We start from the raw sequence: 6,000 nt of genomic DNA on the forward strand, positions 1-6,000 counted from the left end.
GCAAACAGGAAGGGAAAGGAGCAGTGCAAACTCTGGACTGTCACAGAAATCGAGGCAGGAGAGTTTACAGAAGAAGGAAGAGGGATCAACTGGGGTTAAGTGCTGCTGAAATAGCAGGAAAGACACTCTCCTTCGTGTTGCTCACTGGATTTAGCAATGCAGAAATCCTTGGTGAGACTAGAAATACATTTTTAAAAAAAATCTTATAAATTTAAGGGGTACAAGTGCAGTTTGGTTACATGGATATATTACTTAGCTCTGAAGTGTAGGCTTTTAGTATAACCATCACACAAATAATGGACATTGTACCCATTAAGTAATTTCTCATCTCTCACCCTCTTACCACTCTCCCACTTTTCTGTCTTCAATGTCCAGTACTACACTCTCTCCATGCACATATACACATTATTTGGCTCCCACTTATAAATGAGAACATGCAGAATTTGACTTTCTGTTACTGAGTTATTTCACTTAAGATAATGGCCTCAGTTCCACCCATGTTGCTGCAAAAGATATGATTCCATTCTTTTTGTGGCATAGAAATATTACACAGTTGTGTGTATGTGTGGGGGGCATATTTGAAATCAAGTATTGGAGTCTTTCAATTATGTTCTTTGTTTTCAATATCGATTTGGGTATTTTGAGTCCCTTACATTTCCATATAACTTGTATGATCATCTTGTCAATTCTAGAAGAAAATAAGGCCGCTGGGATTTTGCTAGGCACTGCATTGAATTTGTAGATCAATTTAGGTGTTATCACTATTTTAACAACATTAAATCTTCTGATCCATGGCAAGGAGTAACTTTTCATTTATTTCTGTCTCCTTGAAATTGTAACAATTGCTTTGTAGTTTTCAGTATACAATTAATTATTACATGTCTTTGGTTAAATTTATCCCTAAGTATTTTATTTTGCATTTTAATTTAGGGGAAATTTAAACGTAAGTAGAATTGCATCTTAGTTTTATTTTCAGATTCTTGATGGCTAAGGTATAAAAATACTGAATATTGTTAGCTTATCCTATAACCCTGCCGAAGTCACTTATTACTGCCAATAGTCTTTCTTTGGCTTAACAAAATTATGTACAAGATTTTTTATCTGCAAATAGTGATAGTTTTACTTCCTTGTTTTCAATCGGGATGCCTATTACTATTATTATTATTATTATTATTATTATTATTATTATTATTATTATTATTTGGCTTGTCTCATTACCCTGGTGAGAACCTCCAGTACCATGTTTAATAGGAGTGGGTAGATAAGATGTCTCTGCCTCATTTTCAAGCTTAAGGGAAAAGCATCCAATTTCTCACCATTAAGTATAATGTTTTCCTCTATTTCTAGTTCGTTGACTCTTTTTTTATATCGTGAAAGGGTACTGAATTTTGTGAAATAATTTTTCACCATCTATTGAGATGATGATGTAGTTTTTGTTCTTCATGCTATAAACATAGTATTGATTTTTGGGTATTAATCCAGTCTTGTAATCCTAGGATAAATCCTTCTTGGTCACAGTGCATAATCCTTTTCATCTGTTTCTGAATTCGTTTTGCTGGTATTTTGTTGAGGGTTTTGGGTCCATATTCATAAGGGATATTTACTGTTGTTTTCTTGTGACATCTTTCTCTGGTTTTGGCATCAGTCTAATACTGGCCTTGTAGTATGAGTTGGGATCAAGTCCTATTTTGCCTGGCACGTCTTCTCAGCAAATATTCACATGAGCCCTATTTCCCTCTCTTAGAATGGAATCCTATGGTGCTTCAAGTACATATATGTGATTCGTCATCGACCTAGTTCAGGATGATCTCTATTGATGCTTCTCTGGAACTACTGCTTTGGTCTGTAGATATTTTCTGCCCTCTTGATGATTTCCTTCACCAGCCTAGTCACTTATCACTACCACAACATCATATGGAAATGTATGCTAAATGTCCCTGGGAAGGCTGGCCATGGAAAATGACTGTTCTGAATTCCTCCAACCCTTTTAACTCAAGCTGACCAGCTGATCCAGACTAAACAGTGAGAACACAGGAAACAGCAAAGATTGAAGAATGACCTTTTTGTTGTCATGACTTATGGAATAGTCAGATGTAATTAGCCTAGCATACTATTGAAAGGTACAATAGTGTATGGAATATACCTGATGCTACAGGAGGAAATGGAAAGAAGTAAGCTATACCTCTCCAGCAGAGGAACTAGAGAAAAGATTATCAGTCAGTGCTGAAGAATCTCATTGGCCCCACTTCCAAGGTAGTGGTTAGTTAGGATGGAGTGGGTTAAGACAAGTATAGTTTAGCCTTAAGTGGCTACCTGTAATGCTAAGTAAAACCATCTCTAGTCATTGGTACCGAAGTACGGAAAAAACACACAGACCTATAGGCAAGCATAGGGCTCTCATCTGGTAAGCTGAGATTAATGGTTCAGGTTTTGGCCCATCAGACTATACCAAATGAGGGGTTAAGAATCCTGAACACACCCACTTCAAAATGGATTTCTTTTCTGACTTTTTCTTTTTCTTTTTTTCTTCAACTTTTAAGTTCAGAGGTACATGTGCAGGATGTGCAGGTTTGTTACGTAGGTAAATGTGTGCCATGGTGGTTTACTGCACAGATCATCCCATCACCCAGGTATTGAGCCCAGTATCCATTAGCTATTCTTCCTGATGCTCTCCTTCCCACAACAGATGCTCAGTGTGTGTTAATCCCCCCCATGTGCCCATGTGTTCTCATCATTCAGCTTTCACTTATAAGTTCTCATCATTCACTTGTAAGTGAGAACATGTGGTGTTTGGTATTCTGTTCTTCAGGTTGCTGAGGATAATGGCTTCCAACTCCATCCATGTCCCTGCAAAGGACATGACCTCATTACCTTTTACAGCTGCATAGTATTCCATGGTGTATATGTACCACATTTTCTTTAGCCAGTCTCTCATTAAAGGGAATTTAGGCTGATTCCTTCAACTAGAAAATTCAATGAGAAATTTCCTTACCTGTCTTTGGGTTCTAGAAAGTGACTTTTTATTTGCCACATTTTCAACTATGCCTCTTATTTTTACAGTTAAGACTTTAAAAATATATATAGTCATGCATCACTTAAAGATGGGGATACATTTTAAGAAATGTGTCATTAGGCAATTTTGTTGTTGTCCAAACATTATAGAGTACAGTTACAGAAACGCAGATGATGTATACATTTTTATTTATACTGAATATTAATTATTTATCCTCTTTGATCTGAAATGCCAATATCAAGTGCCATATATCAAGTTGTTAGATACGTTTCATTATGATCCAATGGTATCACTATCATATCTGTGCTCCATCATTCACCCACACGTTGTTACATGGTGCATGACTGTACATCATTTGTCCTGTCTTCCCACCTCCCTGTTTCTCATTGTGGTTGCTATTTATTGTTTTTCTCTGGGTAATGGAGTATGAGGAAAGAAATAAACATTTTAAAAAGGTCTTGATGCTCCTTTTGTCTGTGATCTCTTTATTATCTTTGGGGGTAGAACTGGATGTTTCAAGGGAAGTTTTTCCACCATCTTAATTAGGGTGTCTGAAGTTCAAAACCAACAATCATCTTATTACTTGTTATTTTTTAGTAACCACAGGAGAAGAAATTAGAGGATCCTTGGCTCTAAACTCACACTGTTAAGGCCATCAACATTTTGATCTTTTTATTTTTATTTGTATAATAAAGTTATTAGACCAGGGTTTCTACGAATGTCACATGTACAACAAAAAGGCAAACTGAATTCCCCTGGGGATACATTTGGATCCTCTGAGAAGCTGAGTTACTAACTGCTTCAATAAATGAAAACTAGAAATACAGGCTAGTTTGTCTGTTTATTACTGTAGTAAAGGATAGATCACAGCTAAAAATGACATGGCTAGGAAAAATTTTAAATTCCCTGTTGATAAGGAAAAAAATAGACATTGAAACAGTTAAAGCTTAATGAAGACCTTGACAAAGAGCCGTTGTTAAAAACATAGGCTAAAAAAATTAAATAGAAATTAATTATAAAAAAGCAGTATGTCTGAATGCCATTTATGGACTTTTCTAATCTATCAAATAATTTCCACTTAAATTTAAGGAGAATGAAAGATGAGAAAGATTTATGGTTATAATGAAGAAACAATATTATGTTTCTAGGTAGCAGTGACAAAAATTTATGCTCTTTCCCATCAGGAATTAAATTTCAAAGTACGGTAGAACAAGAACAATATAGTCAAGGAATATGGAATTTTTGAGATATGTTCCCAAGATGCAATTCTTTCAGGAATATGAGAAATTAAAATCATGTAAACTAGCCAGCATTGGACAGGAAAATTGTAATGGATCTCACTGGGGAGCCAGAGTTGCTAATTTTTTCAGTAATTCATCACTGTTTCTCTAATTACGCTGATGCACGATCTGAAGATAGCTCCAAAATGGTCACTAGACAATGTGACAACACACACAGCCTGTGCCACGATGCATTCCAGACAGTCTTCACTGAGCTGCAAAAGTAAGAAAAGTAAGGTTGCCAAGGCCAGACTTGGGTTAGCACTGTGAGAGGCACTGGGGTGCAGTCGGTAAGGGAGCACACTCCCTGCCTGGGTTTGGATTCTGCCTCTCCTTCTTGCTCACTCTGTAGTTTTGGAGAATTCTCTCAACCGCTCTGCCTTTTATTTCCTCTTTATGGACCATGCATAATAGTAAAATCCATCTCATAAGATTACGTTTAATATGATGCATGGGACATGCTGAGTTGCTCTCAGAATATTAGCAATCATCATTATGGTTGTTGGGGTAATGCTAATAAATGTGGAGTACTGTCCAGTGGGAGATGACCTTTGGCTCATTCTGAACTGCACTGTTATTTAAGGCTTGATTTTATTTCTTCTTATTAATCTCTAGGGAATAATACTCTATGATGGTGGCATTTTGGATCCAGGCACTATTTCTTAATGTGAATTCAGGCCCCAAACGGCAGCCAGTTGGATGGAGTCCAAACCCCAAAAAGAAGGGACTGGGATTGGTAAGGACCTGAAAAATTGTCAAGGCAGCAAACAGATGATTTGAAGTTACAAGAAGAGCCGCCATCTCATCAGGAAAAGCAGACAGCAAATCAGGAAATTAAATTCTACAGACCAGGTTAATATGGGAGTGGTAAGAGCAATGCCTTACTGCTACAGCTTATTAGATATTAGGTAGCCTTCCATGAACCCTCAGGTGGTCTAGATATTAGGATGTGCCTCCCAAGGCCTTCAGGTGATTGTCTTGTATTTCTGTAGCATTCCACTCCCCCCCATAGTCATTATGTTTTCTGTTTCATCACCCAAACATGCAACAGCTGACAGACCACGAGTAGACACCTGACCTAAAGGCACACATGGGTAGTCTGGCCAGTGGCCCAGGTAGTCTCTGAGAAGTTTCCCAGAAACAATTATATTGTCAGTTTCAGGATGTGACAGCTGACCTGTTAGCAGAAAGGCATGGGTAAGAACTCACTAAACAAGAAAAAAATATGATAGCAACCAGGGATCTGTGATGTACACACAAATGGTTATGTAATAATTAGATGACAATAAAATATAATAACTTGTGTTTATCCTAGTGACTAAGTGATCAGTGAACATTAATATCACATCATGTTGGGTATACTGGTATTTAATAGTATAAAAAAGTATAATAGATGTTAACAAGATTTACATCTAAATTAGGATTTTGAAAATAAGTTTTTGAAAATTATGAAAAATGTATGCTGAACTCTCCATGAAACTTAACTATCCAGATTATTATTTCTTTGGTGTTTCTGGATGGCTAAGATTTAGCTATTATTGAAAGTAGTGACTGATGAAATAAATGGATGGTTGTAAGTGTTTTCTCTTTCTGAGGATATTTCACACAAGTGAACTTTGGAAGGCAAATACAGACCTACAAAAATTGATCACAAATTTATAAATGATTATAACTGGAAAGGAAGGGGAAGTGATAATTATTAATTAT

At 36.5% G+C, this 6,000-nt stretch overlaps 1 long non-coding RNA gene across 1 annotated transcript in view; it reads left to right on the forward strand.

Moving 5' to 3' along the window:
• LOC129526937 (uncharacterized) overlaps positions 1-5,139 on the forward strand; it is a 42,183-nt gene extending 37,044 nt beyond the window's left edge. The window contains exon 3 of the long non-coding RNA XR_008671751.2: positions 4,909-5,139. This is a non-coding gene — a long non-coding RNA (uncharacterized lncRNA). The remainder of the gene's footprint in view (positions 1-4,908) is intronic.
• Positions 5,140-6,000: the final 861 nt, after the last annotated feature.

This window comes from Gorilla gorilla, chromosome 16, assembly GCF_029281585.2.
Source record: "Gorilla gorilla gorilla isolate KB3781 chromosome 16, NHGRI_mGorGor1-v2.1_pri, whole genome shotgun sequence".
NCBI lineage: Eukaryota > Metazoa > Chordata > Mammalia > Primates > Hominidae > Gorilla > Gorilla gorilla.